This window comes from Natrix helvetica, assembly GCF_964273705.1.
Source record: "Natrix helvetica genome assembly, chromosome: 5".
NCBI classification, from domain to species: Eukaryota; Metazoa; Chordata; class Lepidosauria; order Squamata; family Natricidae; genus Natrix; species Natrix helvetica.
In genome coordinates this window covers 130550649-130562118 of record NC_138551.1, presented here as the reverse complement: position 1 = coordinate 130562118, position 11470 = coordinate 130550649, and positions in this window count along the sequence as shown.

Here is an 11470-nt window from a genome sequence, read left to right as displayed (position 1 = left end):
CTCAGACTGTTGCCCTGATCCAAGCCCTTGTTTGAGAGGGAGGTTTGGGCTCAATGGAGCCATGAGAAGAAGGATCTATGCTTACCAAGGGGGAGAGGAAAGATGCATATTTGAACCCTTGTTATTCAGTATAGATATGAATGACTTACTAGGACTAATAAAGGATCCCAAAACAGATCATAAATAAATCTTATTTCATTTTTTGACAAAAATTACTAAATTAGTGAATTAGTGAAATGCGGTGCACATAGTATACAGTGCTTGGATTTCAGAAAGGCTGACAAAGCAAACCATAACCTATTTTCTTTAAGCTTAAAATATATGGGATAGACAGCATCACCCCCAGATGGACTCAGCCTGTGGTCCTCAGTGGAACTACATCTACATGAGGAAAACAAGCAGTGGGAGACCCCAGGGTTCTATTTTAGGCCCAGTCCTCTTCAACATCTTCATCAATGGTTTGGATGAGGGATAGATGGGGAACTCATGACATTTACAGATCACACTAAACTGGCAGGATTTCCGAAGATATCACCCCAGAAGATAGGCTCAAGATCCATCTGGATCTAGATAGACTTGAACTCTAAAGACTCTGGAAAGAATGCAGAAAAGAGGAACTAAGACGATGAAGGGCCTGGAGACTAAAACATGAGGAATAGTTGCAGGAATTGAGTATGTCTAGTCTAGTGAAAAGGACTAGGGGTGACGTAATAGCAATGTACCAATATTTGAGGGGCTGCCACAAAGAAGAGGGGGTCAACCTATTTTTCAAAGTACTAGAAAGCAAGACAAGAAACAATGGATGGAAACTAATCAAGGAGAGTAACAACCTAGAAATAAGAAATTTCCTAATAGTGAGGAATGGAACGTCTATCCTTCAGAAATTGTGGGTGGTCCAACACTGGAGGCTTTTAAGAAGGGACTGCACAGCCACTTGTCTGGAATAGTATAGATAGATATAAATTAACAGAGTTGGAAGGGACCTTGTAGCAGGGGTAAACTTCAGCAGGTTCTGGAGAACCCGTAGCGGACATTTTGAGTAGTTTGGAGAACTGGCAAATACCACCTCCAGCTGGCCCTAGAGAGATTTTGCAGTATCCTTCCCCTGCCATGCCCACCAAGCCACGCCTACAGAACTGGTAGTAATTTTTTTATATATTTTTATTTTCCAGTAATAAACATACATAATTTGTGTGTGTTGCATTGACTGGGTCAATAATAATAATAATGCAAAAAATATATGAAATTCTTATCTTCCAACTTTGAAAATATTTATTTCATTCCATATTTCTTTTACATTTCCCCATTAATTCATTTAAATATAAATAACATTTCTTTGCTTATATATTTGTTATCTCTTCCTAGGTATTGTCCTTCAATATTATGAAAATCACTCATTATTCAGCCATAGCTTCAATGTTCCAAATGTGTGGGCTTACTAATAACACCAATTATTAACAATATTCAATCCATCATGGGAGTTTAATATATTTTAACACACTATTAATATTAATAATACAGTTACATTACCTAATCTAAGATTACCATCTACTAATCTGCACTTATTGGGATTATGGTATTTTCCCATTTTATTACTATATTTTCCCATCCATCATCTCTTAATCTTTCTAGAATTCCATCATTTATTGATTTTTTGGTCAACCTTTTATCTCTCTCTCTTGAGCTCTTTTATCTCTTTTTAATTTTTTTGTATCTACTAATCTTTCCCTTCTGAGTGTCTTTTATATCTTTTTGCTGAGTTATTTGAACACCCATCTCCAAGACTTCCTTTTGTTGTTTTTTTAGTGAGGTTTTTCTCTTTTTTCTCTGTACTGTTATACAATGGGGGGATTCTTGCTTCTCATTTCTATTTTCCCCTTCCACTGCTTTTTCTAATTTCTAATTTATTTCTTGAGTATCATGTTCCTCTTCCCCCCCCCCGCATTGTTGAATAGTTTCTACATTCAGTTCTGTATCTTTAAACTATCTCTTTGTCTTTTAACTATCTCTTATAAGTTGACGCAGACTTTTTAACATCAACAATATTTCTAATATCTCTTGTGGATCCATTTTATAATGATTTAATACCAATTATAAAAAGAATATTTCTATTGTTCCAATATCTCAGTATTTAAACATTTTCATCTTATAGTTCTCCAAATATGTATCTTCCAATTATCCAAGTTTTAAAATCTTATTTTCCTTCTTGTCTCTTTTCTGCTGACCCTTTCCTTCTTTTGAGTTGTCCAAATCCAAATTAGTCCACATTAATCCACTAGGTTCTTCCGATCTTTCCAATCCTTAGTCCAATAGTCAATTTTAGTAAAGCTCGCTGTTTGCCAATTAATTCCTTTTATAACTCTTCAAAAGGAAATAGAAAGACCATTAACTGTTCTCAGATTTTCCCAGTCATCTTCTCACAATAGAGTCAAGGTCAGGCCATTCTCCAGATGTTGCTTCTATTCTGTTTTAATCTTTGTATATATTAGGTGAATATATTGTTGCAATCCTTCTCTTTCACCAGTAGATGGCTCTTTTATTCTCAAATCCAATGTTAAGCAGTCTGTTTAAAACAGCTAATTGTTGTAAGTCAAAAATGCAAATAAACAAATAACAAATAATTTCTCCCTGAAGTCTCTTTCAAAATATTTGAGGATCCCCACCCCCACCCCAATCTGTCTGAAGAGGAGGAGGAGCTTCCGGGGCGAATGGCGGCTGTCGTGTAAGCTCCGCAGAATTGCGGAGGGGCCTCCCAGCTGGGAGAGGTGCTGCCGACCCTCAATATCATTCTGAGGGTCGGGCTTTGTCGGTGACCACCCCCCCGGCTCTGCCTGGCTATGATGGGTCGGGCAGGGCACTTGGGTGGTCGGCTGGCCGGCAGGAAACCAGGAACGCTGAGGACGCCGAGCTCAGAATGAATATGAGAGCGCCGAACGCCGTTTGCCTTTCGCTGAGCGCTCGGCGGAGAGTGGAACGGAGAGGCGAGAGGCGAGCAGAGGTGTGTAGTGGGGTGTTCGTCTGGCTGGTGGGAGCGCCAGACGCTGAGCAGAGCGCTAGGCGCTGAGCGGAGAGACAAATGGCGAAAGGCGAGAGGCGTGGAGAGGTGGAGAGACGTGCGGAGCCACGATGATAGTGTCTGGCGTGTTGGTGTGTTGGCGTGCTGGCCGGGGCGCTGGTCGGAAAGCTGGAAGACCGCTTCGTTGTGTGGATGGAATTGAGGAGAGGAGAAGAGAGGAGAGCTAAACGAAGCGGCTGGTGGAGGGGGAGCTGAGTGAACCACATCAGAGCAAAGACAACTGGAATGGAAAGCTTGAAATCTAAGGTCGTGGAATTTAACATGTCTAACATCTAACATGTCTAACATCTAACAATAGCCCCTGCGAAGATGAGCAGCAGGGGTCCCAAGGAGGCAAGTGTCCATCTTTTCCTGGGCCTGGTCATGGAGGAGAGACACCAGGGGGATAGGTGGACAGTTGCTGAAGGTGTGACTTTTTCCTTCCTGCCTTTATCGAGTACTGATTCTCTTGCCACAGCTTCAAACCTCATTAATTTATTTTACCATTGACTAGCCCACTAACTTACCCTTTCCACCTAGGGTTAGGACAATATCTACGACAAACTAGGATACATCTTCAGCATCTGTAACTAACTATCTTTGCCCCTATGATTTTTCTATATGATCCTTATGTACACGAAGTCGGATTTACTGCAGCTGCGGGAGTCCCCTCTCTCGCAGGTCTGGCCTCCAGCCCTCTCGAGGGCCCACCTTGAGGACGGGTTCATTAACCCAGAGAGGTGGAGGAAGCGCACGTTAAGGGGTTTTTTAATTAAATGTTTTTTAAAAGTTGTAAGGGGTTATAAGGATGGGGGGGGGAGGGGTTGTAGGGATGGGGGGGTGGGGGAACTGGTTAGGAGGGATGGAAGAGCCAGGCACTTAGGTGTGGTCGAAAGAGGAGGGGGCGGAGTGGGGGAGGAGAGGGAAGATAGCATTCCTATGCAGGGCACCTTAATACCAACGGTCGTAGGAAGGGGCAGGTGCGAGGACAGTTTAAGAGCACGTAGTCGGTTGGGAGACCGGGGTTTTTGGTCATTCCCGGTCGTTTGTACCAACCCCTGCATACTAGGTGGTCAGGATCTACAGACCCAAGGCCTGAGACTGCTGTTATGCAATGCGAGGTCCGTTGTTAATAAGGCCCCCCTCATCCACGATCTAATTTTGGAGGGGGACCCGGACCTCGCCGGAATAACCGAGACCTGGTTGGGCCACGAGGGAGGTCTACCCCTTGTGGAAATGTGCCCTCCAGGTTATCGAGCATTTCACCAGCCTCGGGCCCAGGGAAGGGGCGGTGGGGTAGCAGTGATTATCCGGGAAGACTTAGAGCCGAGAGAGTTCACTGTGCCGCAGACATCCGGGTGTGAGTCCCTCGTCGTGAGATGGGGCCCAGGGAGGCAGTTGGGCCTGCTGATAGTATACCTGGCTCCTCGCTATACTTCAGCGGCCCTGCCCGAACTCCTTGAGCTGATCTCATCGGTGGCGGTTGAGACCCCCAAACTTTTAGTGATGGGGGATTTTAATCTGCCGTCGATGGGAGAAGCGTCTGAGGGGGTTCGGGAGTTCATGGCTTCCATGACAGCCATGGACCTGACCCAGTTAATTCAGGGCCCTACTCACGAGGGAGGCCACACCCTGGACCTTGTTTTTGTCTCTGGCCAGTGGACGAGTGATCTGGGAATAGGGGATCTAGACACTATTCCCCTGTCATGGTCGGATCACTCACTTCTCCGGCTGGACTTCCCTGGTGCTACCCCCCGCCGCGAGGAGGCGGAACTGGAAGGTATTAGATGGTTCCGCCCCAAGCGCCTGATGGAACCGGATAGGTTCCAGACGGAACTTGGGCCACCTCCTGTGGACCTGACCCGCCCCCGAGTAGAGGACCTGGTAGTCGCATGGAATAGTGCGGCTACCGGGGCCCTAGACCGGGTGGCGCCTTTGCGGCCTCTCCTGCGGCGAAGAACCACCCTGGCACCTTGGTTTACCGAGGAGCTAAGGGTGATGAAACGCCACAAGAGACGCCTAGAGAGTCGTTGGAGATCCTCCCGTTCCGAATTTGACCGAGCACAGGCACGAGCATATTTGAAGACGTACGTTGTGGCACTAAGAGCGGCCAAACGTCAACATTGCGCTGCTCTTATTGCGTCTGCAGATAACCGCCCTGCCGCCCTGTTTCGGGTGACCCGTTCCCTCTTGTTTGAGAGACCACGGGAAGCCCCTCTACAGGGCAGAGCAGAGGAGTTTGGGAATTATCTACAGGACAAAGTCACTCAAATCCGGATGGGATGGACCCCTTTCAGTGGTTCAGTAGAGACGCCCGTTGCGAGTCTTGAGGGACCGCTTTGGGAGGAGTTTGACTCGGTTGCCATCGAGGATTTGGACAGGTTGCGTGGACGTCTGCGACCCATCACATGTTTATTGGACCCGTGTCCCTCCTGGCTTGTACTGGCATCCTGGGAGGTTACGCGCGACTGGCTCCTGGGCCTGGTGAACGCCTCGTTGGGTGAGGGGTCTCTACCGGCCGCCTTGAAAGAGGCGGTGGTGAGGCCCCTGCTCAAGAAGCCTTCCCTGGACCCAACGGACCTAGTCAATTATCGTCCAGTCTCCAACCTTCCTTTTTTAGCGAAGGTTGTAGAGAGTGTGGTAGCACAGCAGTTCCCACGTCACCTGGAGGAAAATGATTATCTAGACCCGCGCCAGTCCGGCTTCCGACCCGGGCACAGCACGGAGACGGCCTTGGTCGCATTGGTTGATGATCTCTGGAGGGCCAGAGATAGGGGTTGTTCCTCTATCCTGGTCCTATTAGATCTCTCGGCGGCGTTCGATACCATCGACCATGGTATCCTGTTGCACCGGCTAGAGGGGCTGGGAGTCAGAGGCACCGTTTTACGGTGGTTTGGCTCCTACCTCTCTGGTCGGACGCAACGTGTGTTGACAGGGGAGCAGAGTTCGACCCGGAGGCCACTCACATGTGGAGTGCCACAGGGATCGGTGCTCTCGCCTCTCCTGTTCAACACATATATGAAACCGCTGGGCGAGATCATCCGTGGTTTTGGAGTGGGATACCATCTGTATGCTGATGATACTCAGCTATACATTTCCACTCCGAACCACCCCAATGAGGCCGTCGAAATGATGTCCCGGTGTCTGGAGGCCGTACGGGTCTGGATGGATGGCAACCGACTAAAACTCAACCCTTCCAAGACGGAGTGGCTGTGGCTTCCGGCCTCCCGGTTCAACCAGGTGCTTCCATCTCTGGCCATCGGGGGCGTCCAACTAGCCCCCATGGAACAGGTGCGCAATTTGGGCGTCCTCCTGGATACCCGGCTGTCCATGGATAACCATGTAACAGCCGTGGCAAGGGGGGCGTTCCATCAGGTTCGCCTGATGCGCCAATTGCGCCCCTTATTGGACCGGGATGCCCTACGCACAGTCACCCATGCGCTAGTGACGTCTCGCCTGGATTACTGCAATGCTCTCTACATGGGGCTTCCCTTGAGATGCACTCGGAGACTACAGTTGGTCCAGAACGCGGCCGCGCGGGTGATTATGGGGAGGACTAGATACTCCCCTGTAACACCTCTCCTGCGCGAGCTGCACTGGCTGCCTGTGGTCTACCGAGTGCGTTTCAAGGTTTTGATTATGATCTTTAAAGCGCTCCATGGCACAGGGCCTAGTTATATGCAGGATCGCATCCTGCCCCACACATCCCTACGACCAATTCGCTCACACAGAGAGGGACTTCTCCGGGTGCCGTCCGCCAAACAGTGCCGGGGGGCGACACCCAGGAGCAGAGCCTTCTCTGTGATGGGCCCAGCCCTATGGAATGACCTCCCCCGTGACATCAGGATTACTTCCGATCTCCGCTCCTTCCGTGTACAGCTGAAGACCCACCTCTTTCAATTATCCGGCCTGGCTCAATCGCAATCGTAATTTTCCCATTCCTCCAAACTGTTTTTTAAATTGTTCTTAAATATTAATTTTATTGGGTTTTTACAATTGGGGTATTTTAAAGCAGATTTTTAACTGTCTATTGATGTAATTTGCTTCCTCCTCCGTGTATGTATGTGTGTTTGTGTATGTATGTACGTTTGGTGTTGTTATATATGTTTCATGTTATATGCTCCATTGTACGCCGCCCCGAGTCCTACTTGGAAAGGGAGCGGCTAATAAATCCAAATTTATTATTATTATTTATAGTTTCCTTTGGGCTTTTGGGCTTTCTGATTTGGACAGAATGCGTGGACGACTGCGACCTACCACATGTTTACTGGACCCGTGCCCCTCCTGGCTTGTACTGGCATCCTGGGAGGTTACACGTGACTGGCTCCTGGGCCTAGTGAACGCTTCGTTGAGTGAGGGGTCTCTTCTGGCCGCCTTGAAAGAGGCGGTGGTGAGGCCCTTGCTCAAGAAGCCTTCCCTGGACCCTATGGAGCTGGCCAATTATCGTCCTGTCTCCAACCTTCCCTTTTTGGCGAAGGTTGTAGAGAGTGTGGTGGCTTATCAGTTTCCACGACATCTGGAGGAAAATGATTATCTAGACCCGCGCCAGTCCGGCTTTCACCCCGGGCACAGCACGGAGACGGCCTTGGTCGCGTTGGTGGATGATCTCTGGACGGCCAGAGATAGGGGTTGTTCCTCTATCCTGGTCCTATTAGACCTCTCGGCGGCTTTTGATACCATCGACTATGGTATCCTGTTGCACCGGCTGGAGGGGTTAGGGGTCCGGGGCACCGTTTTGCGGTGGTTCGGCTCCTACCTTTCTGGCCGGACGCAATGTGTGTTGGCAGGGGAGCAGAGGTCGACCCTAAGCCCCCTTACTTGTGGGGTGCCACAGGGGTCGGTCCTCTCGCCACTCCTGTTCAACACATACATGAAGCCGCTGGGTGAGATCATCCGTGGGTTCGGGGTGGGATACCATCTGTACGCTGATGATACTCAGCTGTACATTTCCACCCCGAACCACCCCAATGAGGCCGTCGAAGTGATGTCCCGGTGTGTGGAAGCCGTACGGGTCTGGATGGATGACAACCGACTCAAGCTCAACCCCTCCAAGATGGAGTGGCTGTGGGTTCCGGCCCCCCGGTTCAACCAGCTAACCCCATCCCTGGCCATCGGGGGCGTACAACTTGCCCCCGTGGAGCGGGCACGCAATTTGGGCGTCCTCCTGGATGCCCGGCTGTCCATGGATGACCATGTGACAGCCATGGCAAGGGGGGCGTTCCACCAAGTTCGCCTGGTGCGCCAATTGCGCCCCCTACTGGACCGGGACGCCTTGCGCACAGTCACTCATGCACTGGTGACGTCTCGCCTGGACTACTGTAACGCTCTCTACATGGGGCTTCCCTTGAAATGCACTCGGAGACTGCAGTTGGTCCAGAATGCGGCCGCGCGGGTAATTATGGGGAGTACAAGGTACTCCCATGTGACACCTTTCCTGCGCGAGCTGCACTGGCTTCCTGTGGTCTATCGGGTGCGTTTCAAGGTCTTGATAATGATCTTTAAAGCGGTCCATGGCTCAGGACCTAGATACCTGCGGGATCGTATTCTGCCCCATACATCCCTGCGACCAATTCGCTCACACAGAGAGGGACTTCTCCAGGTGCCGTCCACCAGACAGTGCCGAGGGGCGGCGCCTAGGAGCAGAGCCTTCTCTGTGGCGGGCCCAGCCCTGTGGAATGACCTCCCCCCCGGATATTAGGATTACCTCTGACCTCCGCGCCTTCCGTGTAAAGCTCAAGACCCACCTATTCCAAGTAGCTGGCCTGGCTCAACCATAGTTTGATCATATCGTTCCTGACGGGTTTTTTTTTTAATTTTGTGATTTTATTTAGGGGATTTTAAACTGTGATTTTAATTGTTTCCATCCATCTGTCTACCTCCTCCACGTATATGTCTATTTTGTGTATGTATTGTCCATATTTTGTATTTTATATGTTTTTATTGTACGCCGCCATGAGTCCTTCGGGAGAGGGTGCGACTAACAAATAAAATTATTATTATTATTATTATTATTATTATTATTATTATTATTATTATTATTATTATTATTATTATTATTATTCCGCTGCTTCTGGTTTTTTTTTCTTTTTCTCCATGTGATTGGTACGCAGCTAATTTAAGCTTAGGAGTGTTCTTTTCATATTCTCTTTGTTACTGCAAGCCATTAGAGTAAAAGTTGGTAATTATCTCACCCAGTTTCAATGCTCTGTCCATACACTGCTCCTGCACAATCTTGGTTCCTGGTTGTCCCGGATTTGTGACTGCCAGCAATGGCGGTCGTGCCTTCTGCCGTTCGGGTGAGCTTGCTTCGGATCAAACAAGGAATTTGCGGATTCCTCGTGGTCAGCGAAGCACCTCACCTTCCTTTGCCTCCCCTTCAAGGAGGCTATCACTCCGAAGGGTTTCCCGCAGCGGTTACCAGCTGGATTTTGGAGGGCTCAACTGAGCCTGCTATTTCCCAACTGTTCTAGCCGAGGCTGCAACCCACAAGTCCTGGACCAGTACTAAATTTTTTTGAATTTCATCACTGCCTTCTGGTCATCTAGTCCAAGCAGACCCTACACCATTTCTGACAGATGGCAGTCCAGTCTCTTCTTGAAAGCTTCCAGGGATGAAGCTCCCACAACTTCTGAAGGCAACTTCTGTTCCATTGGTTGACTGTTCTCACTGTCAGAAAATTTCTCCTTATTTCCAGGTTGAATCTCTCCTTGTTCTGTTTCCCTCCATTATTCCTTCTCTGTTCTTCAGGTGCTTTGGAAAATAGCTTGACCCCCTCCTCTCTGTGACAGCCCTTCAAATATTGCAAGACTGCTCTCATCTCTCCCCTGGTCCTTCTCTTCACTAGACTATCCATGCCCAGTTCCTGCAACCGTTCATTGTATGTTTTCGCCTCCAGTTCATCTACTCATGCCGGTTGCTCTTCTCTGCATTCTTTCTAGAGTCTCAAAATCTTTTTATAGTGTGGTGACCAAAACTGAATGCAGTATCCTAGGTGTGGTCTTACTAGGGCTTTATAGAGTGGTGTTAGAACCTCTCTTGATCTTGATTGTATCCCAATTTAGGATTGCATTGGCTTTTTTGGCTGCCGTTGCAGACTCTTGACTCATATTTAATCGGTTGTCCACTAAGGCTTCAGGATCCCTCTCACAGTTACTGCTATTAAGCCTGGTTTCACCCAGTTTACAGTATATGTTTATAGGGTCTCATGCTTGAGCAGGGGGGTTGGACTAGAAGACCTCCAAGGTTCCTTCCAAGTCTTTTATTTTGTTATAAGTTCTCTTATAGGTACACATGTTTAGCATGCTAAAATCCCATTGGAACAAACTGATAATGTGATATTATTATATTTACACATTGGATTGTATACCCCAGTGATGGTGAACCTATGGCACGCGTGCCACAGGTGGCACACAGAGCCATTTGCCAGGGCACATGAGGCACTGCCCTGTCAGCTGGCCAGCACGCATGTGTGTGTTGGCCAGCTGAGTTCACCCTTTTTAAAAGCCATTTTTCGCCTTCTCCAGGCTCCAGAGGCTTTATAGGAGCCTGGGGAGGGTGAAAAGAGCCTCCCCCGCCTCCGCTGAGGCCCTCCGGAGGCTTCATGAGCTTCCATGAAGCCTCCGGAGCGCAAAAAACTGGCCCTACGGGCAAACCGGAAGTTTGAGAACAGACTTCCGGTTTGCTCGGAGGGTCGTTTTGACTGCTCCGGAGGCTTCAGGGAAGCCTCCTGAAGCCTTTGGAACACTCAAAATGACCCTCCAAGCAAACCGGAAGTGACTTCCGGTTTTCTTGGAGGGTCATTTTGAGCACTCTGAAGGCGTCAGGGAAGCCTCCTGACGGTCCCTGAAGCCGCCAGAGGGCGTCCAGGGGGGCGGGGGAGGCTGTTTTCGCCCTCCCCAGGCTCCTATAAAGCCTCTGGAGCCTGGGGAGGGCGAAAAAAGCATGTAAAATGGGATCGCGCCTGTAGTGCACGCATGCGCACTGGGGGGGTTGCGCATTTCGCTCCCCCCACTTATGGCACACGAGCCAAAAAAGGTTCGCCATCGCTGGTATACCCTGTGAAGAAGACTTGGACTGTTTTGTCATAATAATTATCTGATAATTTAAAAATCAAGTTCAGAAGTTATGGTCTTTGGAAAATGACATAGATGCAGTGACATGCGGTGAGGTTTATGGCTGGTGAGGCTGGTGACATCATCAGGAAGGCGGGGAATGGGACCACGTGTGCTGGAGGGTCAGGCTGCCTCAGCCTCTAGCACACGTGATCCCATTCCCCGCCTTCCTGAGCGTGCTCTGCCGGCTCGCGCTCCGCAGTCCTCGAAAGCAACTGGGGAATGCCAAGAACCTTCCTGCCTCTGCTGGACTTTGCGCACTCATCGCGACTGCATATTGCATATTGCAGTCGCGAGGAGCGTG